Below are 24983 nucleotides of genomic sequence, written 5' to 3' on the forward strand. Positions count from 1 at the left end.
ATTGATGTGCATGGTTTTATACTTATAAAAGTTGCGGCGGTGCCGCGGTCGGGCGCCTGGCTCTCCTTGCCGTTGTCTGCACGTGAGAACGCTGACTTGATGGATTTTCTTTCTTTTATTCGGGGGCTGGCGGGGCAGGAAAAAAATGGATCTAGCAGATAACCCGAGGAATCGCGGGGTTTGCACATCTGGCTGCGCCTTCGGAAAACCCCTCGGTGGGACTTTTCACCTCCCTCTCCCTTTCTCCCACGGCAGATTTTGCCCCCGAATCCTCCATTGACGTTAATAAACAAACAAACCAGGGAATAACCGAGGAGCCCGGCGAGGGGGCTCAGAGCCTGCTGTCGATTGGGGGGGGGGGCATGTGCTTTTGTTTTAAATAACGAAACGGCGATGATTGAAAACATATGAATAGGATGCAATGCAGAGCGGGTGTGTTACGCGGGGGGGGGGGGGGGGCGGGGGGAGAGCTGGAAAACTGCTTATACGACAGAAGCGGAGCTTGAATGAGTGTTGGTGAGATGAAAGGCGAGGGGTCCGTCTCTAGCCCGGCTGCGGTGGGGGGGCCGTTCCCAAAGGCAGAGGAATGATCTTGGGGTGGGGAAACTGGCTGGGGAGAAATAATAAAAAAAAAAACACAAACCACCAAACAAAAACCTGGAGCGAAGTATGTGATTATATCCCATCCAACTTTGCCGGCTGCGGCGTTAATGGAGCTGATTGTACTCGAAAATAATAAAATCCAGAGGAAAATACGCCTGTGCGTGGAGGGGGGAGACGTTTGGGGAGCAGGAGAGGGTCCCACAACCCCGTCGGTCCCCCCAAAAGCGCCGCCGAGGTGGGTGATACCGTGGCGTTATCCAAACGTGGCCGGATTGTGTTTATTTGGGCGGAAATATAAAGCTCGAGCAACTGCCCCGGGGAGGGCTGGAATCCCCCCGGGAAAGGGCTCGGAAACCGGTGCTGCCCTTCGCTGCCTGCCCTGCCTGGCCTTGCTTTTGTGTTTGTTTGCTTCCAAAGGAGGGAGGTGGGGGGGGAAGAGAGAAGGGAGCCGGGGGGGGGGGGGGGGGGGGGCGCGAAGGCGGGGAGAAGCCGTGAGGGCGGAGAGCCGATTTAAATTGGACTTAATGGATTCCCAGGGCAGCTCTTTTAGATGAAAGTCAAAATAAGAGCCAAAGTGAATCTCAGCAGACCTGTCTGTTGCATTAGAGATGCAGCCTTCCTCTCCCTCCCTCCCTTTTTTCTTTAAAAGAGAGGGGGAAAAAAGTGTTATCCGTACAGAAGACGGCGTGGAGTTTCTCGTTCCTATAATGAGAGCTCTAATTGAAGAACTTGCAGCCTCTTGGGAGAGTCTTTACTGATCGCTGCTTTTGTTATTCATGCCGCGCTCTGTTTTCTTGGGGTTTTTTGTTTTTTTTTTTTTTTTGGGGGGGGGGGGGGGGGAGGCCCTGGCGTAAGTCTGGCCGCAGCGGGGTCGGGGTGCGATGCTGTGTGTGTCCCCCCGACGCCAGTTTGGTGGGATGCCGGCAGGTAACACCCCCCTCCGATCCGTGTGTCCCCCCCCCCGCCCCGATCCGTGTCCGTCCGTCCCCCCCCCCCCCGCGGAGGCTGAGCGGCTGCTGCCGGCTGTGCCGTGCTGGAGGAGGAGATGTGCGGCTCAAACCCCCCCCCGGGAGCCGGGGAGGGGGGGTGACAGGCTGCAGTCTGGCTGCGGGTGACTCTCGTCCTCGCAGGACCCCTGGGCTGCGGGACGGATCCTGCCCGGCGTGACGCACGGGGACGGCTGGCGGTGAGGGTGCGAAGCAGGGCTTGTGCCTCCTGCCTGGGCTCGCTGCAGGGTGCCGTGGGGTGCTGTGGGGTGCCGTGGGGCGCCACGGGCTGCCACGAGCCCACACGGTGCAGAGGGTACAATGCAGCCCCACCGCCACGGCTCTTGTGTCCCGTGGGGGTTCAGGGTGGCTCTCTGCAGCCAGAGTGTCACCTGGAGGGGACAGGCGTTGTGCCAAAGCCGCGTGGACCTTGGGTATAGAACAGGACATGGCAGCCGAGCTGACAGGACCTGTGCTGGGCAGGAGAGATGAATTTCCCCCCTCTCCTGCCTTTGCCGTTGCCCAGCAATTCGGGACAGGGAAGGGCAGGGGTCCGGCAGATGGGGCTCCCTGCCAGGGGGGTCTCATCACCCCCACTCCCGCTCACAGGCCCCTTTGTGTGGTAAGTGTCTCTGTGACCACATGGAGGTGGTGGCTGTCCCCAAGCCCCGTGTCCCCACGTGGTCCCACAGCGATGCTGTGCGTGGCAGTGGGCTGCTTTGGTGCAGCCGAAAGCTGCTGGGGAGCAGGTCCCTACTGCCCCCATGTCCCTCTCCCAACCCTGGACACCTTTTGGAGCTACACTTGAGCTCTACATGGATGAAAACAAGAACCACGAGCCCTGGGGATGCTCTCGGTGGCATTTGGTGGCTGTGGGGCTGAGTCTGGCCAGGGAAGAGGATGTGTGAGCAGGACAGGGCTCCACCAGCCCATGGGCTTAGCGCGGAGGCAAAGCAGTTAACCTGGACATCAGATCTCCCCGAGAATTGTGTATTGACCCCGACGGCGATGCATCAGGAGCGACAGACTCTCCATCATCGATTCCTCTCCTCCCATCACCAGGTGTCGACACTAACGGTTGTGGAGCCGGCTTTAATTTCAGGCCTCTGGCTCCAAAGCATAACACTTAGCTGTGGTCCCAAGGTGCTGCCAGGCTTTGCAAACGCCTCCGCGGGCAGGTTGCCATCCTTATTTTGTGGCAGGTATGGCCGGGGGTGGCCGGCTGAGCCAGGGATGGGGCTCGTGGAGGACCCACGAGCCCTGGGCTCCCCAGCGCCATTGGGCAGGGTGGCCTCCCGAGGTGGCCTTTGGTGGAGGACCCAGGGGGGCACCTGGAGCTCCTGTTTTGCCAGTCTTTGCTAGGAAAACCCTCTGGTCTGGTCCCCCCGTGCTGTTGGTGCTGAGCAGCAGAGGATGCACTGGGGCTGGGGAGTCCCAGTCCTCCTGCAGCCTTTGCCGGGTGACCTCGTCTGACCGGGGTGCCTCTTGCCCTCCCCACCTCCGAAATGGCCACGACCAAATCCGATGGGCCACGTATATGTGTGCCACCCCATGGAGACCCGGTGGGGAGGGTGGTGTTTTTCTTGGGTGCTTTGATTTTGGGCAGGACGAAGCTGCCGGCGGGGGCCGGCTGGCACGCCGCCTCTCCTCCTTCCCAGCATCTTGAGATTTCCGAGACGCACGCAACCAGGCTGAGGCTGAAAAAGCTGCTTGTGGTTCAAGAGCATCTCCTCGACGGAGGAGAGAGGAAGGCTTTTCATTCCTCCCTTTCTTTTGGAGCTAGCTGAGCTCCCCTCGCCGGTGCAGGGGCTCTTCCCGCTCCCCCCTGCAAGGGAACGTTAAAAGCCAGGGGCAGCGGATATCTTGACACCCCGTCAATCCGAGCCTTTTACAGCAGCAGTCTCTGAAGGCTGGCACTCTGCTGCACAGAAGAAAACAAGTGAGAAGAGGGGGGGAGGCGAGAGCAAGCCTTTGCAGCCGGCAATCGATAATTGTAGTGTCAGTCACTGCCTAGGAAGTTCCCACATCCCCACTGTCGCTGGCGGGGGGTGGGAGTAGGGGAGGGCGAGAGCTCGGCTCTGCCCCGCGCAGCATCGGGCACGGGGCAGGGAGCGATCATGGAGGGCGAGAGCCCGGCCCCGAGCAGGAGCCTCCCGCTGCATTACTCACCACTTGATGTAGCTTGAACCTTTCAACTCCCTCCCCTTGGGGATGGAGCGGGCTGGGCAGAAGGTGTCGATGGAAAACGCTCTGCTTTCCGAGGTTTGAGGGTTGGCTGGGGTTTTTTTTCCCCCTTTCCTTCTTTTTTTTTTTTTTTTTTCCCCTTCCCCACCCCGCTCTGTGTACATTTGGGGCTCTAATATTCTCCAAAAAAATACAAAAGGAACCCCAAAAAAATACCCAACCCGGCTCCCCCTCGTGTGTGTCTCCGTCTTAGCAAAAGCCGAGGTAAAAGATCAGGGAATTCTTCCTTTTGTGCGGCTTTCAAGACCAAAGATGCGCCGGTGAAAAGGGGAGGCTCAGAGTACCAGGCACACACAAGTGTTAAAGGAGAGGCTTCCCTTTTGTCTCCAAGGCGATCAGCCGGCGAAGGGATCCACAAATTAATTAAAAATTGCTCTGTCTTGATTGAGTTATTCCTGCTCTCATCCCACCTGCCTATCAAAAGACTGGGAATGGCAGGAGGAAATTCCTAGTTCTTTCCCAAACAGCTTAGACACGTACTACAGACCGTCTCGCTCGCCTTTTATCCCAGGCAGCAAAGGAAATAAAAAAAGGAAGGGCTGGCGCGGTATCCAAAGAGATCTCTCCCGGAGGATGCGTCCCTCTCCTGCGCTAACAAATGCTGCGGTGTTTGGACGATTCGGCAGAAAAATGAACAGATTTACATGTCACGCATGGGCCAAATTGTGGTTGTAACTCCATGAAGTTGATGGAGATCCATCGGAGATTAATTTGGCCCAAGGTCTGGCGCTCGCTCCACAGGGAATAGGCTGGATCTCTGCCTTGGTTGAAACAAGAGGTATTCAAATGGGTTTGTTGTGGCTGCACTATGCCCAAGTGGCAGAGCCGAGCAAAACTCCCAACCGGTTGTGTCCCTTGTGCCAAAGCGCCATAAATACGCCTCGATCTGTCAAGTCGTGCATGGTCTCTACCGCGTTTACCGCCGAGAACGTGTTAAGGGGGTAGATTTATACGTAGGGGCTGTACAGAAGTCTCCCTGTGTGCTTTGCTGGGAGGCTTGAACTCCGTCCCAGCGTCCTGACGCGGGGAATCCTTTCTCCCCACCCATTTATGGGATTTCCACCCAAACCGAGCCTGTGCCAGGACCAAGCTCAACCCCAGCCCAGTTGAGCCCGGCTCCCAGTCCCAGGGCTCGGGCTCTTTTCTGGTTTGGGGGAGCATCGTCAGTCAGCGCCTCCGAGCTGGATTTGGGGGGTTGGTTTGCTGCTTTGCAGTCAGACCTTGCTGCCTCCGCTTTATTGTCATCTCCGCTCTTAGTCACCGCTCGATGCCTCACCAGGGGACACCGCTCCTGCTGCATTTATGGCAGCCACTAAAATTGGCGCTCGGTGCTTGTGCTCCGGTGGGGAGGGACACTGAGCATCAGGGAGGCTCTGCCCAGCTCCGTTACGGTCCTCGGCGTTGCGTGGGGCGTGCGGAGGAGCTGCAGGGCACGTCGGTCACCGGATGGGTCCCCTGTGCCAGGGACAGACCTCCGTCTCCCCTGGATCCCATCCAGCTCATGCCGGGAGGGGATATCGGAGCAGTGCTGGAAAGGAGCAGCACTGGCCACATTCTCAGGTGGAGATGGCCAGCGCGTAAATGAAAATTAGATGCTCGATAAAGTAGGAAAGAATAATTAAAAACGTTCATGGCTGCTGGCTCGCAAAGGCGTGGGCACTCACTGATCCGGCGAGGCACGGCTGTTGTGTGTCCCCCCCCACAAACACCACGTCCTTCAGCTTGGCTGTCACCCGCTAAACCTCCCGCACCGCCTCGTCCTGTGATAGCGTGTCCTTCACCGTGCCTGTCGCTATATGATCTATAGAACAGGGCTGGCCTGTTCATACCACTGCCTTTCACCAGGCCGGCGACTGGATTCTCCGGAGGAGGCTCTAGTCCTATCATAGCATGTCCTTCACCGTGACTGCTGCTGCGCGAGAGGCACGGCGGCGCGGGGCTCTAATACCTTGTAATTCACTGTGACTGCTGTGGCAGGACCTGCACCGCGCTGCGCTGCGGCAGCCCTTCAAACCCTTTGGCTTCTGCGTCTGCTGCCTGGCTTCGGAGCAAGGACACGCGGTGGGGGGACCTTGGAGGTGCCCCGGGCTTGGAGCCTGCTCCCTGGCTCCCAGCGGGTGCGGGGAGAGTGCGGAGCATCCCTGGGACACGGTCCCATGCTGGCTCCTGGGTGGTTTGCAGGGTGAGATCCCTGTGAGGAAGGGGTGCTGGGGGCCAGACCCTGCCCAGGCAGTGGAGAAATCCCCGTCCGAGTGTGGCAGGGTGAGAAATGGCCCTTAGATGCAAGAAAAGCATCCTTCCTCTGGGTGGTTCTCGGGCAGCATAATAAATGTCAAAAGCCCAGCGCGCACAAAGGAGAAAGGGACGTTTGGCTACCGAGCGCGTTTGTTCCGGGAGCTGATTTACTTTGAAGACTTAAAGGGTTCTTCGCTGCTTCCCTCTTCGCTGGTTAACCCTGTTCCTTTGCCAGTTAAATAGAAATGTGGCCGCCATCAATAAAGTCCTTTTGGAGGCTCCGCTGTGGACGTTTGCCATGCCGTTCTCCTTCCCGCAGAGGTGCCGTGCCGGACATCTCTCCCTCTTCCACTGATCCGGTTTAGCTCCTCCGTGGGCAGACGGCGGCTGTACCTGTGAGCTTTTGCTGCCGTCATAAAGTGAGGGTCCCACAAGGGGCCAGGGTTTGCCGGCCAGGCGATGGAGATCCCCAGTTCCCACCGCTTCCCCTCCGTGCACACAGGAGCCGGGAGCCACGGTGCCGGGGACCGGATTCGGGGCTGGTGCTTTGTGTTGCTGGGTTTTCTTTGCAGGGGAGGCGATGCAAAGCCACGCTGGGATGCTGGAGCCTGCAGGAAGAGTGAGGATGAAGGAGAATATCCTCAGAGGGCTCCCGGGCTGGGAGAAGGGCATGTTCAGGGCAAGACGGGTGAGGGGGCAGATTTTCGGAGCTAGCACGATGCTGGAACCGGCCAGGGTGCGGCGTTGCCGGAGGAGCTGGCACCCTGCTGACAGGAGCCCCATTTTTCCAAAAGGCGGGGGTTGGCGTCTCCCATTTTGCTCCTGTGCAAATTGGCAGCGACGCTGCTGCTCCTGCTTGGACCGGGGAAAGAGAAATTTGGCCCGGTGGCTTTTCTTCCTCCCGCTTCCCCCCGCAGCCTGGGCTACAGATCTGCAAACAGCTGTAAGAAGAGCAGAGATCATTAGCTGGAAGGATCAGATGAGATAGTTTCTTAAAAGGATTGTCTGATTTCTCTATTGATCAGCCTGATTTAAAAGGGGGAGTTGGGTCAGGGGGCATAAATTATCATTGAAGGAGGGGTGAAGGCCTCAAAGGCTGCGCTGCACTTAGCTGCAGTGCTGAGGAATGTGTCTCTCGGTAGGGACGTGCATAGCTGAGCGCCGTGGCTGCCGGCCAAGTTGGGTCTCCTCTACACTGAACTGGGAACCGAGTCAAGGGAAGTGCATTTAAACTTGGTTAAAGAGCCTCTCTCCGCCAAACTGGTTTCTGCAGCCCCCACCGGTATTGCGGGGGGGGGATGTTTGTTTGGGGTCGTAGGGGGACAGGGGGTTGCAATGCACGGCCCTGCTTGAAGTTTGGGGGGCGGCGATGGGTTGGGGGAGCCGTGGGGTCCCGCTGACTGCGAGCGAGCTCCCTCCCTCCCCAGGGAGAGGATGCTCTCGCCCCGCGGGGACCTGCGACCTCTCCCTGGCTTTCCCCAGGCTCCCTGTGTGGTCTCCGGCGAGATGTCGAACCACGGGAGGTTTCTGCCTCCCTGGCGATAAAATGAAGCTAATCTGCAACCTGAGGTTGCTGCTTTCCCCGTTCTTGTGATCCCTGCCCGGGGCTCCCCCATCTCCTGCCACCGGAGTCATGGGACTCGCAGCCTTCACTGCAGCCCCCCCGGCCCTCCGGCTTGTGGGAAATGGAAGGGGAAAACATCCAGAGAAAATAAGACGCCATCCCCACTGATTGCAGAGGGTCTGGTTTGGGGGACGCCCCATGTCACCCGCACCGGCTTGCTGGGCCGCAGCGTATTTGTATCTCTTGGGGTGTGGGAAGCACCCATTTCCCCAGGGAGTCTCACTGTCGCCGCCTTCTCGCTCCTGGAGCTCCGTCTCGGCCCCCACCGCCCAAACATGGCATCTCCCCGAGCAGAGTCCTGCACGAGCCAGTCGGTGCTTCTTGCTGGTTTGGTACCTGGTGGGGGTTTTGGCTGGAGCAGGAGGGGCTCGAGCCTGGGGTGATGTGTGCGGGTGGGAGCCGCAGCCCTGCCAGGTGCATGAAAGCCAAGGCCAGCCCTGTGCATCATGCTTCTCCTCATCCTCATCCTCGTCCTCATCTTCGTCCTCATCCTCATGATGGTGGAGCCTCCTGTGCCCGCATCAGCGCCCATCTCTGCCTTCTCTTGGGGTTTGCATCTTGCACCTCCGGGGACAGACCACGGGGATCTGTGACAGGGTGATGGCACCCCGACGGGGCTGATCGGGAGCCGGGACAGGCTGGCTGGTGAGGAGAAGCTGGAGGGACGGTTGCGGGATGCTGCGGCATCCTCTGAAGCGGGTTTGTGCCCTCTCCAGCGCCAATGGGTTTTTTTCCTCTTTTACTTCGGGCTGTGCTAAAACAAAACGATGCAAGAAACGTGGTTTCTGGCACATCATCATCGGGGTGAACACAAGCAGAGACGTTCCTGGGAACTGTGGGCAGGCACGAGGTGCCCCGGTGAGCGCGGGGTTGGGGCATCTGCCCAGAGCAGCACCGCCGGGGAGGCTGATACAGCCACACCGCTGGTGTCCCCAAGCTGGGGACATCTCCCAAAGCTGGGTCCATCTGCCCTTCCCCAGTGCTGCCCCACACGCCAGCAGTGCCACCAGTGCAGCCGAGGCTGCTGCCCGCCCCGGTGCTGCCCGTCCTCTCGTTCCTGCCCTCCCGTGCACCCCGTCCCCGTGCATGGAGCCTGTCGGGGATGGCAGCACCATGGTTCCCCGCAGCGTGTGGCTCGGGGCTGGGAGGAGGTGAGGCAGGGCATTACCATGGGTCACCTCTGCCAAGCAGAGAGCAGGGGGCCGGGACCCCAGCCTGGGGCATGGCCGGGTGCAGGCAGCGTCGGGCAGAGGGTTCAGACCCGGCACAAGGTTGCGCCGGGGCGGCGGGGGCTCATGGCGTCCCTGTTCTCACCGAGGACGCGAGCATCTCTTCCAAGCATCTGCGCGGCATTGGCCTCCCGGCACGGCTGCGGTTGCGGCCACCGGCGAGCAGCGGCTGGGCCAGCATTATCCTGGAAATGTCAGCCGAACGCCAGCCCGCCAGCAAGCGCCAGGACGCGGCGGGTGGCAGTGACTCGGCTTGCTGGCATTGGCTACCATTTTAGAGGAAATGTGGAGCGGCAGGTAATTATTTCTCTTTCTTAATTGAAATTTCAGCCTCAGTGGTTTGCGAGAGCGGGCGGGAGAAGGAGCACAGGCGAGCGTGGCAGGAACGCGGGGCTCGTCGTGGGCCGAGGGGGAGCATGAGCGTGCCGAGCCCACAGGGTGGCAAAGCATCCCACGGCTCGCCTGGGGTCCGGCACCGCCGGGAAGGGATTCCCACAGCCCGTGGCACGGCCTGCTCACGGTCGCAAAATAAAATCAACACCAAAAGGGCAGAGATTTTGCATGTTTTTTAGCGGGGGGGGGGGGGAGGGGGGAGAATGCTTTATTGTTTCGTTATTCCTCTATTTCTGTTTTGCTTCGGATGGAGGGCCAATTAAATGAAATTACGCGCTGCAGTCTGGCACCCCGCACCGGCTCGGAGCAATCAGGTGTAACGCAGCATGGCTGATGAGAGCCAATCAAGATGTATAAATGAGGTGTTGACATTCAAACAGCAGGTACCCGCGCCGCCCAGCCGCAGCCGCGCTCGCGGGCTGTCGGGCCCGCGCCACGTCTTCGGGCGCGGGGGCTGTGACAGGCGGCAGAAAGGGCCGGTGCCCGACGGGGCAGCCGGGCTCCGCTTCGTCTCCATAGCATTTCGTATGAAGCGTGATGGCGGGGAGATGACGAGCAGCGGGGGGCGGCGGGCACAGGAGCGGGTGGTAGGCATCCCCACCGGGGTCTTTTTGTTGGCAGCCCCCGTGCCCGCTGCCAGTGCATCCCGTGGTTGAGGAGATGATGCAGCCGCCGAGCCCTTAGCACCGCAGCGGGGTGGGCAGTGAAAATGCTGTTGCATTGGGGAAACTGAGGCACGGGGCAAGCTGGTGGCATGCGGGCAGCCCTCCTGGCTCTCAGGCGTGCCGTAGCTGCCACCGCAGGATGCGATCCCCTCGCTGGGAGGTGGGGACCGGCGGCCTGGCAGCACCGCGCAGATCGGAGGAGCTCGGAGGCCATCCGGGGAGGAGAAAGCAGCTCCGTGGCGAACAACCTCATCAGCGTTTCCTGTCTCACGATGGAGAAATCGCATGTGGTGAGAGGCTCTAAAAATAGGCTCAGGCAAACTTTTAACCACATTTGCAGATGTTAAAGGTAAAGCCGGAGCAGCCCTGGGGGAGAAAACATCCCCGGTTGTGCCTCCCCGGCGTTAACCCTCGGCGCTGCTGGCCCCAGCGCGGCTACGGGGGGAGCCGGACCGGAGGCCAGCAACCCCCGGATGGGCAGCGGGGCCGAGCCGCCGTCTCGCCGCGCCGCTCTCCTCCACGTCCCCATTAAGCGTGCCGGGGAGGACATTAGGAGCAGGAGCACGTAGCGGCAGGCTCTGTCTAACAGCGCTGCCGCCTGACCCTGATTTGTAGCAGGGCTGAGCGGGGAGGTTTGCTGTAGCGTTACAGCTCTTCCTGTGGTAATAGCCCGGCCAGGCGTCACACGCACGGCGCTGCCGGTGGCACGGGGAGGCCGTAGCCGCCGGGGCGGATGGGGTGGAAAGGAGAAGCCGCCGTAGCTGGGTCGCAGCACGCTTGCTTGCGAGGGGAGGGAGGGGGCAGGCTGGGACGTACGCTGCCGTGGCGCAAGCGGTGATGCCGGTGGGGTTGCTTCTCCCCGCGGCGGCGGTGCTGGTGACCGGCGTCGTGGCAGGGAACTGTCTGGATGTGCCTGTCTCTGTCCCCGTCCCCACCAGCCCCATGGCCCCGTGTCCAGTGGCTTGTCCTGCACGCGGCAGCGGGGGCGTGCCGGTGGTGCTGCCATCCCCTCGCTGCCTGCTGGGGCTGGAGTCACTTGGGGACAGTGGCCAGGGCTGCCACGTCCTCTCCCAGCCACCGCATCAGCTCCCCGATGGCACCCAGGGGACGTTGTTTCACCTCCCCAGTGTCCACCAGGACAAGGGTGACACACTGTCAGCGGGTGCTGGCCCCACACCTGCCAGTGTGGTGGTCACGGCGAGGTCCCCATCCGCCACCTCTGGGCCATGGTGATCTCTGTGTGGGGACGGATGCATCCCGCTGCCGTTCATCCCCAGGGACTTGCAGAGGCAGAACTGACCCTGGCAAAGGAAATATGGACCCCAGAGGGTCGAGCCAGGTCCTGGCGTTGCTGCCCTCGGGCTGGCGAGGGTGTTCTGCCCGTGAAAGATGGAAGAGGCAGCACTGCCTGCGAGCATCGCTCCATGGTGCCGCGGTCCCCTGTGCCGGCCCTGCAAGCCTGAGCAGGAGAGACCGAGGAACCTTTAACCTCGCAAACCTGGAAAGTTGACTCAGTCCATCGGAAAGATGAAAAAGCCAGAGCGAGTGAATGATTAAAGGGAAGAAAATGAGATTCCTCAGGTTACCTTAGCTACCCGCTGGCTGGTGCTGGCAGCTCGCAGGTCCTCGGCACCTCTTGCACGCAGCTGGGTGCCGGCGCATGGCGGGGGGGACACGGCTTTCGCTTCGGGAGGGGGCTCCCCGGGAGGTTTTTAATAGTTGCTCTTTGTGCAATGGCTGGGGGGGAATCCATCGCTTTCTGTCCGCCATCACCTGGCGTCACCTCTCCTCCTGCCTGCGACGGCTGCATCCTCACGGCTGGGTTTGGGGTGATGGTTTGTATCGTCATCAGCCTTTACCTGCAACCCCGGAGAAAAACTGCCCTTCTGAGTTTTATTTAGATTAAAAAAAAGCCCAAAGCCAACCCTCAAACAGGCACGAGCTGCATGGGGCCTTGTGGCCTGATGGCCAGGGTGCCAGGGACCAGCGCTGGTCCCCAGAGGTCTCCGTGGGCGAGAGCCAGCTGCATCGGGATCGGTGTTTTGGCAAAAGGCATCACCTTGCCGGTAGGGATAATAACCAGGAGGGGGAGGGGGCCGGGGCAGGCAGACAAGCAAATCCGTTTTATCAGACGCCGCATATTTTATGAAAGCACATTTCAGCTCTTCAGCTTTGGAAAGCTTTTCATACCCTTTAATTTTCTAATAAAAAGGAATTACGTTTGCTGAAAAGCCAGTAACAAGATTCACTGTCATTGTCTTTTGTACAGACCATAATTCCTGGCTTGGGCTCCTGCCTGCAGCCCCGTTGTGTGGTCCTAAGGTGTGGGTCCAGTGTGCTGGCAGGGGGGGACAGGGGACAACGGCCGTGCCGGCAGCGGGCAGGGGACAGCTTTGCCGGCAGGAGCTTGTGGCAGGCGTCCGGGGATGCCGGGGTGAAGAGAAGCACCATGTTCGGTTCTGTGTGTTGACCAGCCGCGCAGGGGCGGCTCTGGGGCACCTGGACCCGCCGGGCCAGGAGGGCATTTTGTGTCCCCCCCCACCGCAGGATGGGGATTCGGGAGGATGCGAAGGACAGGGCGCAGAGGGGAGCGGTGCTCGCTGCACCCACACGGCAGCAGGCGCTGGATCAGGCCCCGCTGCTGTGCCTCCCCCTGCGCCATCCTGCCCAGTTTTACACCGTTTTACACCGGTTCCCCTTTATGGGCAGCCTGATGGCGGGGAGGAGGGCTGCTGGTCCCCCCCGCCGACCCACCCAGGGTTTTACTCCAGTGGGGAATTGGCTTTATCCCGGTGGGGAATTGGCACGGTGCCAGCCGGCACTGATCCCTCCTTTGGGTGCAGCAAATCTGTGCGCGCAGGGAGGTGGATCCTCCTCACGTGCTCCTTGCATCAGACGGGGTACGGCTGGAGCAGGGACCTGGTGTCTCCCAGCTGGGAACTGCGGGCACTTCCCAAGGGCCCAGGTGCGATGGAGCGGCTGCTCCCCACTGCGCCCCGCGCTGGCTCCTCTCCAGGGACACCGGCTCCCGCCGATGGCCTTGCCGGGACATCCCTCCCTGGCAGGGGCTGGCTGTGTTTGATGCAGGGAGGCCATCCTGGTCCTGTCCCCTATGGGAAAAGCCGTCCCCAAAACCCCAGCGACCCGGCGGCCGCTCACGGGGTGGTGGGGAAGGGTGAGCACTGGCGCAGGCTTGATTCCCGACGGCTTCGCCTTGGCGAGGGGCACGCTGCTGGTGCGGCAGGTGGGATGGCTCTTGAACCAAAAAACAGGGAATTTAATTGCCTGGTCGTTGGCCTTGTAATCCCAAGCTCCAGAACCCATGGCACCCCCAAGATCCCGCCGACCACAGGCTGTGCCCGCAGGCAGCATGGCTGGGGCCGGCACCGAGATCCACCAGCTCCTCCCGGCTCCCCGCAAAGCCCCCGGCACATCCTGGCAGCGCCCGCGGCGGCGGAAGCCCTTCGCGGGCTCGCTCGCTCCCCACGTCCCTCCCGGGGAGCATCTCTCTCCGAGCGCTCGAGCCGCGGCTCTGCCGCTGCCGCGCGGGCTCCCGGCCGGCTGCCACGTGGCGCCGCAGCCACGATGCCGCAGCCGCTGGCGCTCCGTCTCCCTCCGAGCTGCTCATTTGAAGTTTCAGCTCGCCGGCTGGTTTCGCACGGGGAGCGGAGGGGGGGGGGATGCAAAACCAGCCCGCAAACACCAATAAATATCTTCTACATCCTCTCCCCCCCACCCACCCCCCTCCAATTCTCGTTTTCATTCTTACTTCCCAGCTGGTTTTGGGGGGAGAAACGGGTTTTCAAAGCGTTCCATAAACGTGTGTGTAACAATAGGAAGCGTTGCCTTTTAGCCTGCGGCCGGCACAGTTTTAAATGAGGTCCCAGGTAGTCATGGTTACCTCTCCTCTTCAGTAAGAGATGACTTTTATTTCCTGCCTTTTGTATTTGCACATCTCAGATATACATTCTCCTAAACCATAATTGGTATTCACGGATAGACGGGGACGCGGGAGCGAGCCGCCGCGAGAGGGGAAGAGCCAGATGGACGCAGGGGGTGTCAAGGTCTCCAAGCCCCCAAACATCAGGAAATCTTAATTTCAAGTCATTTTTCCTCCCCTGGCAAGGGCGGGGAGGCAGCCCTGCCTCTCTGCAGCCTCAGGGCTTGTCCTGATCCCACCTCCCTGCCAGCATCCCGCTTAGCCTGGATGCTGCCCCGGGATTCGGGATTCACCTTGCCTATGAGCAGCCTCTCCTTCTGGAAGGGCTCCCCGGCATCCCGCATCCCCTCCCGAGCATCCCTCGATCGTGCTGAGCTGGGAGGGTGGCAGAGGGGCCGCACCGTGTCCCCCCAGCCCCGAGCAGGGTCCTGCCTTCACGGGCAATGGGGTTGGGGGGGGTGTGTGTGCGAACCCCGCACCCTTCGGATTTTGGAGGCGAGGAGGGGAAGCGGAGACGCGGGGCCGTACGCTCGCAGCGGGCACAGCCCGGGGAGCGGGCGCGGGAGGGAGAAGCGCTCGGCGATGATTGATGAAAGATCATAGCCTCATTCCACAGGATCATTGCTCAGAGTGTGGGCAAAGCTGCGCCTCCCAGGGGGACCATCGCCGGGATGCGTGCGAGCCTGTGTTTCAGGGCAGAGGGGATGGAAAGCTACATATTTTATGCCTTTTTTTTTTTCTTTTTTTTTTTTTTTCTCTCTCTCTCTAAAGCACCAGGAAAACAAAAACCCAAGCTGTCTAATCAGAGACAAGCAGATTCCACCCACTTCCTTGGAAAACTTGCATTTGCTAGGAAATCATCTAGCTGCATTTACAGCAAGCAGAGTGCCCCAGCGGTAGCTCGTGCCTTTCTGGCAGGATGATAACCAGCGCTGAACAATTATTGCGCTGGAGCGGGAGCAGCAGACATATTGGCTTTTCTCAGCCAGCAGGAAAGAATTTGCAAAACTAAGCAGGCGACTGGAGCAGCTCGGATTTGCAGCGCTGGATGCGCGGTGCCGGGGATTCGCAGCTCACCAGATTTGCTGGTGGCAGCATATCAGGGACTTGCACACCGCATGCACCTGGGCTCCTATTTACTTTTTTTTTTTTTACTTTTTTTTTTTTTTTTTTTTTCTTTTGCAAGGGAAGGGCCCGGTTTCGCTGCCTGAAAAACGCCTCCGGTTGCCAGCTTCCCCCGCAGACACTCAGCCCCCCAGGTGTGTGCTGGGGCTGGTGGGGAGAAGTTGTTTGCTTCTTTATTTCCCCCCCCCGACACACACACCCCCTTTAATGAGAAAAATGTGTTCTTGTCAAGGAGGTTGTCCTTAAAAAATACAGCGCTGGGAAGAAAGGCACTTGGCTCCATGACATTTACCTCCGTGGGGCCGCGATTGATGCGCAGCAACCGGGAGCCTGCCCTGTGCCAGCCCGGCTGCCCGCAGCATCGCCGGCAGGAGCAGGGTCGGTCCTGGGGTTCCCAGGAGAAACTCCCCCCAGGGCACAACCCCAAATCCCCACTGAGCTCCTTCGCTCAGTTTTCACTCCAGGCTGGGATGTACGGGATTGCTGGAGCAACTCCCATCCCGCAGAGGTTTTTGGTCCTTCCCGGGGCAAAACTCTCCCTGGTGGCAGGTCCCACGTCCGCCCTGGGCTGCTGCACGGGGGAAGCAAAGAAATCCCCTCTACAGCCTCACCGGGTTTGGAACCGGGGTTTGGCCCCGTTCCCCCTCTGCCCGCTCACAGCAATTCCCTTTCCCAGCCTGGAGCATTTCCGAACAGGATGCTCCGATGCGGAAAAGTGGCACGGCAGGGTTTCGGCGCGGATCCTCACCATGCTCCCGCCACGGGTGCTGCCCGGCAAGGACGGCGGGGCAGAGCCTGGCCCGGGATACGCAACCCGGCCCCGCTTTGGATGCAAACTGCACATCAGTTGCAACAGCAGCTGATGGAGACTCCAGTATATTAGCAGCATTAATTAAGTTACAAAAATTATGCATGTTATCAGTTATGAGACGACCTTTCATAAACTCAGTTATTAAAGCAATAAAGCATGACCCGCTGGTCCTAACCAGTTTAATGGCTGGCTAAGAGTGCGGTTTTTCACATAATACTTTTAGCAGGTCATTAGCTGAGCAATAAGATAACACGGAGAGCCTAAGTGATGCGCGCGAATGGCAGCAGAGGCAGACGCGCCGCTCAAGGGGGGGACGCGGGGATGGGGGTCACCCGTCCTCCTGCGCCGCTTGCGCGGGCTCTGGTGGGTGGCTGGAGCGGGTGATGGTGGCGGATGCTGCCGGGGATGCTCCCAGCCTGGCTGTGCCGTGCCGAAATCCCGACGTCGTGGGGTAAACCCATCCCTGGGCAGGTTTGGGGCAGGCGTCGGTCCCCCTGCAGCCCCGGCGTCGCTCCCCAAGCCCATGCCGCAGAAGGGAGATGGGATGTGGTGACATGGCCACCCCGGGGCTCCTGGCTGTGGCCCCGGTGCCACTGAAGGATGGGAGACCCCAAATCTCCGTGGGGCTGGGGGAGGGATGGAGGGGCCTGGGTTCCCCGCACCTGGCCGGTCTCGGCTTATGGATGGTGCTGGTCTCGGCTAACGAACGGTGCTGGTCTCTCTAGGCTGAGACCCCCCATTTGGGGGTGGCTGGGTTGGTCCCTGCATCCCCGCTGTGCCCGTTGCAGCACCCGTGGGGATGCGCCACGTGTCCAGGGCCATCGGGAGGAAGCTGCCGAGCCCTGGCCACCAGGTCCTGCTCCCTCCACGCACCGTTGCCATCACCAAGCGCATCCCAGCTGGGTGCCGATGCCCTCCCTACCCGCAGCCACACCGCGGTACCCGGACCTGCCGAGAGCCGCACCGTGCCACCGGCACCCCCAAAGCGCCTTTCCCCCTCCCCGCCAGCCGTTTCCAAGCACTGACCCTCTCCATAAACAAAGGAGAGGGAGAGGGAGGGTGGCTGGCATGTTAATATACTCTCCCCCCCTCTTTTCCTCCCTTCATCCCTCTGGGAAAGGCCTTTGCAGATATAAGCAAACCTTGATTAAAAGCTGCCTGACAGGCAACGGCAGCAGCAAGCAGCAGGCAAGGAAGCTCTCCAAGTCCAAAGGGAGCTGCTTCTGCTGCTGCCGCTGCTGCCTCCATTCTCAGATGTCCCTGATCCTTTAATCAATCACAGCCGCGGAAGAGAAGAGCAAACACCCGTGCCGGGGCAGAGGTATGTGCATGCATTCGTTCCAGCCGCAGCCGAGGCAGCAGGGCGGCCTCACGTCTTCGGCTGGAGGCATGGAGCCGTCCCCGAGCTTGGAGCTGCCCTTTCATCTCCCAGAGACAGGGACTGTGTCCCCGCTGGTCCCTCCGATGTCCCCACGGGACCCGGCCCAGAGGATGGGACCCCGCGGGGTGCAGGCAGCGGGATGGGTGCAGGCAGCGGGATGGGTGCAGGCAGCCTCTTGCCCGTGTCTGCCTCTTCCTCGGGTGCTCCGGTGCAAAATGTATCCCCGGGGGAGAGATGCTCCCAGCTCCCATCCCGTGGGCTGCGCCGCGCCGGTGCTCACCTGCCCGGGTAGCAGCGAGCGGGGAACAGGGGGTGTTTGCAGATGGGTATACGCTGCTGGGGAGCTGCCGGGATGGGGATGGCCACAGGGCACCCGCCTGGGCATTGGGTAACACAGGGCTGGCCAAAACCCAGCCATCCTTCGGCAGCAAACCGTGGCTGGGCACGTGGTGCTGCGCCCGTGGCTCCCGGCTCCGTAGCCCCAGGGATGGCCCTGATGGGGAGCAGAGCCCCATCTTTGGCTGCGTGGGGCGGGCGAGGGGTCCGCTCTTGCCCTGAACCACCAGCGTGTGGAGAAATACCCCCCCCCTTCCCCCGGGATGATTTGTCACCAAGTCCTGTGTGTCACCGCAGGGCTCGCTCCCTGGGTGAGGCTGCGGACGGGGGTGGAGGGAAGGGAAAAAGGCGTCGTTTTAATAAAACCCAGCAAAATCCTCTCTTTTCCTGACGTGCTTCCCCAGCTCGCGTGTGGCGACGGGGGCTCTGCCCGCGCGAGGCCGGCAGGGGCAGGCAGGGACTGCGATTTCCTTGCTTATTTTTTGCCGTTGCTTATTTTTAGCGCCGCGTCTTAATATATTGTGACAGTGCCCTGGGACGTACTGCGCCTCCGGTCGTATGAGAAGGTGTCTGGGGCAGAGCCGCTTGACGCCGCAAACGAGTTTCAGCCAATCGCTGGCACGGCGCTGGCTAACGAGGCACCCGCCGCTAACGGGGGGTCCCCGGAGGGAGCCAAAGGAGGGGGCAGTGGCAGGGAGGAACCAGTGCACCGAATTTGTCGGGGCTCTGCAAGGAGGGACTTGCTCTTGGGGGAGTCCCGGGTTTTAAAGCCCTTTTATGTTTTTTTGATAAGGGGGTTGTGGTAATGACGGGCTGATGGCTGGCAGCCGCGGCGGTGGCTGAGCCTGTGCCCGGCAGGAGCGGTGTCTTCGGTCGGGGCCGTGGTGGAGAGCGGGTTCCGGCACGGTGGGGGACATCCAGGGGTTTGGTGTTCCAAGCAGGGACCTCGTGGGTACCGGGGGATGCCGGAGCTGCTCTGGCCTCAATCTCCTTTTGTGGAGCTGCTTTTTGGGAAGGGTTGAATGGTTTCCACGCCAAGACGTGCCGTGCGGTTGCGTTTTTCGACCTGCAAGCGGTTTTATCACAGAGAGGCAGCCGGCAGAGACATGGGAACATCGGGATCTTAGCGGGAGCCCGGTGGGAGCCCACCAAGCTGGAGGTCGCCAGCACCGGCTCAGCGGCGGGTGCGAATCCGGTGGGGACCGCGTGGCTGGGGGAGAGTGGGGTGCATCGTGGGGCTGGTTTTGGCAGCAGGCGTTTGCCCGCGGGTGCTGCCGCCCCTGAGCCCGTTAGTAACAGATCTTTGTGGAATAACCCTCCTCATTAGGGTGAGCTACCCCGTGTATCAAAGCAGCTTCGTAAAGAAATTGTTGTCAGCTCCGGCCAGGCTGCGTGTACGTGAATGGGGCGATGCACAAGCCCTGATTGAGACATCATGGGGCGGCTCGGCCCAGGACCCCAGGAATCCCCAATCCTGGGGGAAAACGGCGGGCCTCAGAGGGGCTGGATGGTGCTGGTGGTGGGGGGTGTACCCCAGCCACCTCCTGGGATCCGGCAGCCCCCGTGTCCACCTGGGGCCTTGGTGGGAGTCATGGAATGGTTAGGACTGGGATGTCTCTGGGTGTGCGAGGGGGATGCTCCAGCCGCCCGGCTCTAGCCCCCTCATCTTCCCCGCTTTGAGTCGTCCCGGCAGCATCGCGACGCAGCTCCTGGCCTCTGCACCGCGGCACCTCTCTTGGTCTGGGGGAGCAGAGGGAAAACCCCTCTCATCCTGCCCCCCTCATTGTCAAGACATCCCTGCGTGCCCAGCGCTGGTAGCAGAGATGTTGGGTCCTTCTCTCCTCTGGGAGAGAGCTGGGCTGGGATTAAATCCTCCTGATCACACACGTTTGGGATGTTGGGATGCTCCAGGATTTGGGAGAAGCTGGAGCAAGGTACCGGAGCTGCAACCATCCCAAGCACTGGGCTGCTTTGGAGCCCATCAAGGGACATTGAGGGACACCAAGGCACACCGAGATCCCTCACGTGCTGCCCGGTGCTCGCTGCTGCCTTCCAGAATGGAGAGCTGAGGCCCGGAGCGGACACGGCAGCGGCTCGGTGGGGAAATAAGACCCTTCTTTTTTTTTTGGCAGCGTGTTGCTAATCAGCACAACCCAGCGCGCACCGCCGCGGGCGCGCAGCTCGCTGCTATTTAAGGAGCCTACTTGAAATACACCTGCAAGAAGGAGAGAGGAGTGCCAGCAAGTAAATAACCCAGCAACCCGCCGGAATAAAAACACTGGCGGGGGCGCGCGGGCAGAATGAGAAGAGATGCAGCGATTTAAGGGGAAAGGAAAAAAAAAAAAAAAGAAAAATGAAGTGCAAGCTGGTGATTGAGGGGCTCGGTCCTAATCGCGTCCCGGTTTTCCGCAGGGATGCTCCCTGGTCTCGGTGCTTGGTGGGGAGGCCCTGTCCCGATGGCCATGGTGGGGGGTCTCCCCATGGATGGAGCCCCCCGCCCGCCTCCCCGCTCGGCGTCTTTACCACGCGCTGCCGTTTGGCTCCTGCCTTTCCCCCCGCCCCCCAACCTCTCCCCTCCTTTTCTGAAACATTATAAATCAAACGGCTTAAAATGTAAAGCATCAAAAATTCTAAAACCTTCATCTATTATTAACCGTGACAGTAAATTCCACCTCTGAATGTTTCACATAGCAACTGTTACCAGGACTCGGCATCCGAAGCTGATGTTCCAGCAACTTTCCATCACGCTGCCGCTGCCGCCGCTCCGGCGATGCCGAGACCGGCCCGGTGAGACGCGGTATCGCTCCCGACGCCTTTCCATGGGATTGGGATGCCAGTAGAGAAACTCCCGATGCCTTTCCACTGGATTGGGATGCCAGCAGAGAAACCCAGCTCGGATTTAGCGAGCGCAGCCTGGCCGCGCTGCTGGGATAGGCGAGGAGCTCGGCACCTGCGTGTTGGCGGGCAGGAGCCGATGAGGGGGAATGTCCCCCATTATGGTCCTCCCTCCATGATGGTGATGCAACCCCCAGACTTCATGACTTTCGTCATCATGTTAGGGAGCACCGTAAATAACGAGGATGGGAACGGGGTAGTTAAAATAAATGGCTGGAGAGATGTGGTGTTAGGGGATATGGTGTAGGGGAGAACTTTGTAGAGTGGGGTTGATGGTTGGACTCGATGATCCCAAGGGTCTTTTCCAACCTAAATGATTCTGTGATTCTATGTTTTTGGAAGAAATTCTTTCCTGTGAGGATGGTGAACCCCTGGCCCAGGTTGCCCAGAGAAGCTGTGGCTGCCCCATCCCTGGAGGGGTTCAAGGCCAGGTTGGAGGGGGCTTGGAGCAACCTGGGCTGGTGGGAGGTGTCCCTGCCCAGGGCAGGGGGTGGAACGAGATGATCTTTAAGGTCCCTTCCAACCTGAACCATTCTATGTTTTTGCAGAGGATGCTTTTCTACCGCCGCTTTGCCCCGGTGCTGGTTGTAGTTGTGTCCCCCAGGTGGTGACCCCCGGGACAGGCACTGCGTCTCGCTGTCCTGAGCATCGGGTTCATGGTGAGCTCAGGGACCAGGAGCCAGGTGTTCGCCGCCGGTGCTTGTTCGCCTTCCCCGTGCGGCATCGCGGCTCCGCTCTGCGTTGTGCCCTGTGCCTGGAGGCCGGGATGGCTCTGGTGGAGCCAGGGTGGGGTAGTTTGGGTTGGATTTGGCTGCGTGGCAGCACCGGGAGCTTGGTTGGAGGCAGGGAGAGTCCCAGCTCTCAGGATGCTGAGCCTGGTCCGGTGGGAGCCCAACCGGCACACAGGCATCCCCAGTGCTGAGCCGTGACCGCGGCGAGGCTCACACCTACATCCCGAGCACCCAAACCCACCCAAACCCCTCCAGCAGCTCCTGCCAAGCCGTGCGCTGTGTCCCGGTGCCCCGGCACAGGCATCCCGGTCTCGCCATCGCCCCGGCTGTGCCGCCTTCCCGCAAATCCCGGTGGCTGTCCCCGTGCCACCGGCAGCTCTGCTGCGCCGTGCCGGCTGCGGGGCCGGGCGGCAGCGGTTGCTCCGCCGCCTCCCCGGGGACAGGCAGCAATTTTCCTGCTCTGAAGAAGCTTGTGAAGGTTTGAGTGAATCTGGGAAGCAAATCTAATTGGCAACCTGGTAATTCCTCGGGGGGACATGTACTTTGGTCATATCTAAGTACATTCCAGCCAGTGTTTAAGACACACTGAATCCAAACTTGGACAGTCAAATACCAGCAGCTCTAAGCTCCTTATCTATTTCAGGCAGATTAACTCCTTAATCATCCCTTTTGGAAGTTCCCTGCCCCAAATTCCTCTCCCCTCCCCTTTCCCCCCCTCCCTGTTTTTTTCGGCAGGAACAAAAGGAGCAGGCAGATTTTGCGGGGTGCGAAAGGTTGGGATGGTGCCCGCGGTGATTGACAGAGTCAATAACCGGGAACCAGGAGAAGGCCTTTGGAAATCTGCTTCCCCAGCTCACCTGCCCCTGTATTTGTCTTCAGGTTTTGGAGACGGTTGAATGTATAATACCGAAATAATTTATCGCACGACATCGAACCTCGATTTATTTTTTTCAGACCCCTTTTATTTTATTTTTTTTACCTCGATTTATCTTTTTCAAGCCCTTTTTATTCTTTTTTTTTGATTTTTCCCAGGGGATTCCTGCGCGGCATCTCCTAGCAGAGGTCCAGCCGGGGATGCCGGCTGGGAGATGTGCTGCTGCTCCGCAGCCTCCAGCCCTGCTCGTGGCAAGGGGCTGCTCATTTTTCCCCCTTCTCTTTGCCCCCCCAGCAGGCGGAGGAGGCCGTGCCGAGCCGCCGGGACGCAGCCGGTGCTGGCCACTGTCACTCAGGGGAGTGTCGGAGCATTACGCTTCATTACCGAGCTGTCTGCTGCTGGCGGGAGATGACTTAGAGGGCAGAGCCTGGCAGCGACGCAGCCAAATTCATCTCCGTTGGACAGACCTGTCTGCAGGCAGACGCCAAAGCGCAGCATCCACGGGGTGCCCGTGACCGGAGTGGGGGGCGGGGGGAAGTTTGCCGTGCTGGCGGTGGGGAGCCAGTGGTCGCTGCGTCCCCGACTTGGGCGGTTGATTCCGCACGACGGAGCGGCTGCCGCAAAAGCAAAGGCAGGAGATGCCGCGAAACCTGACCTCGGGAAGGCAAAGGGGGGACAGGGTGATGCCCCCCATAACCGTCCGTCCCAGCAAAGGGGTCTCAGTGGGGCTGGGACCACTGGTAATATTTAATAATGCTCATCTAAACCATGGGCATAAATGTCCCCATGTGCCCATCAGCACGGAGGGGACATGGCAGGGACACGGTAGCACTGGTGGCAAAGCCCCATTGCCTCCCGGAGAGGGAGCAGGAGCCTGGGAGGGAGCCAGGATGCAGCTGGGTGCCAGGATCCATCCCTTGCCGGTCAATGGCCATCCTGCGACAGCTGGTGTCGGCCTCCACAGTGTGAATTTCCTGAAAGTTTTTGGGGAGAAACTGGCTGTGGCCGGGGCAGAGCCCAACCTGCTGAAGCCAGAGGGGATGGACTCTGGGAGAGCTGGCGATGTCCTGAGCGTGACGGCCACCTGTCACCCTGGGGGTCTCCAGGCCTGCTGGGAATGGAGACACCTGCCAGGGCAGGAGGTCTGAGACCCCGACACGAGCCAGCTCTGTCCCCATGATCCCAATCCAGCATTTCCCAGCCCGGTGGTGCTGGCTGGGAACGGGAGCCCCGACACTGCACACAGAGCCAGGCCATCCCGGAGGTGGGGACACTGAGGCACGGCTGGAGAACGGTCCCACCGCAGCCAGGTTCCCCGTGGGGGTACAGCCCAGCTCCGAGCTGCGGTGCTGGGCAGGTGCCAGCTCCCGCCACCGCGTTTGGCGTGGTGTTGCTGGGCCAGGGGGCTCGGTGGGCGCCCGTGGGCCAGCACAGTGCGGGGACCGTGAGCCATCCCCATTGCGTTCCCCAGGGAGCGCAGCCTCGCGGTTGAACTGCATCCCCTTGCAGCATCCATGAGCAACCAGCTCACAAGACAGCCCTGTGCAGGGCGGATCCGGGACCCGGACGAGGGTCTATTCGCTCTCCCGTCCTTGGGAGAGCTTTTATTTGCTTTTATTTTTGTTACAAGAGGCATGAACCCCGCGGGGCCTCAGCATCACCAGGGAGGATGCCGTGGAGCATCCTGCTTTCCTGGCCCAGCGAGGGAGGTCCCACAGTGCCCCGGGGGTCCGGCACTCGCTCCCCTCCCCGTAACGAACCAGCATCTTCTTTATACGGGCTGAACGAAGCAGCTTGTCCGGCGGCCGTGCCAATGAGCGAGTGGTTGGGCGTCTGCTCCGCGGGGAGGGTCTCGCCGGCGATTTGCATACGAGCAATGCACGAAATATTGCCAGCAATCAGCCGGCGTCGGCCCCGGGCGGCACGGCCGACGGGCCGCATCCGGAGTGTCGCAGAGCCACGCTTCATCACCGGCGGCGATTGCCAGCATCACTCCGGTTGCGTCGTTCCCCCCCGGTTTCCTTGCAGGGATGCGGTTTCTGTCTGGCTTCAAGGGGAAACTGAGGCAGGGGGCAAAGGGGCGTGGGAGAGGGAGGGGGGGTAATATTAGTGGTCGCAATAATGATTAGAGTGGTTAATTATTATCGGAATTGAAGGGAATCAGGCTGAGAGTGGGAGGGGAGGGAGGGGGGAAGGAAGGAAGAAGGATCTCGACCCGTCCGGCAGAAAATGAGTAGAGAAGAAAAACGGGAGCGTGCGGAGACCCGGCCAGGCTGTCGCCTCGCACCGGCACCACGTCGGCACCGCACCGCTCGCTTGTTTGGAGGCTGGAGGGTTGGCTGAAGGTCACCATGGCGGTGAGTGGCTGCCCCATGGCTGCCCCACTGCCGCGGTGTGTCCCTCGCTGCCCCCGGAACAGGCTCGTTTTGCCCGTCCTTGCTGCCGTCTGCCCGCACCGGCAGCTGCAGGCGGGTGTGCGGCAGGATTTAGGAGGGAAGGCTGGGAGAGCCGGGGCCCTCCTTAACCTCAGCCATATTTCCAGCCTCACGACGGGCTTGTTTTCCTCCCCCCGCCAGCGCCTCAAGGTTGATGTCAATCCCCGTGCTGGGGAGCGGGAACACGCGGCACCCTCCCTCCATGTTATCTCCAGTGAAGAATTCTACTCCGGAGCGTGCTTCCCTGCCAAAGAGGGAATTTAACCAGGAAGGCTCAGGCTGAGCATCTGCTTTGCTGTGAGTCTCCAGCCTTTTTTTCTCTTTTTCTTTCTTTTTTTTTCCTTTTTTCTCTGCTTTTTTCTTTTTTCCCCCCTTTTTTCTTTCCTTTCCTTTTTTCTTTTTCCTTGTTTTTTTTGTTTTTCTTTTTTCCTTGTTTTTTCTTTTTTCCTTTTTCCTTGTGTTTTCTTTTTTCTTTT

At 60.3% G+C, this 24983-nt stretch overlaps 1 protein-coding gene across 1 annotated transcript in view; it reads left to right on the top strand.

Moving 5' to 3' along the window:
* Positions 1 to 24983, top strand: part of RAI1 (retinoic acid induced 1) — a 63932-nt gene that overhangs the window by 24336 nt on the left and 14613 nt on the right.

Source organism: Rissa tridactyla, chromosome 8, assembly GCF_028500815.1.
Source record: "Rissa tridactyla isolate bRisTri1 chromosome 8, bRisTri1.patW.cur.20221130, whole genome shotgun sequence".
Classification (NCBI taxonomy): domain Eukaryota; kingdom Metazoa; phylum Chordata; class Aves; order Charadriiformes; family Laridae; genus Rissa; species Rissa tridactyla.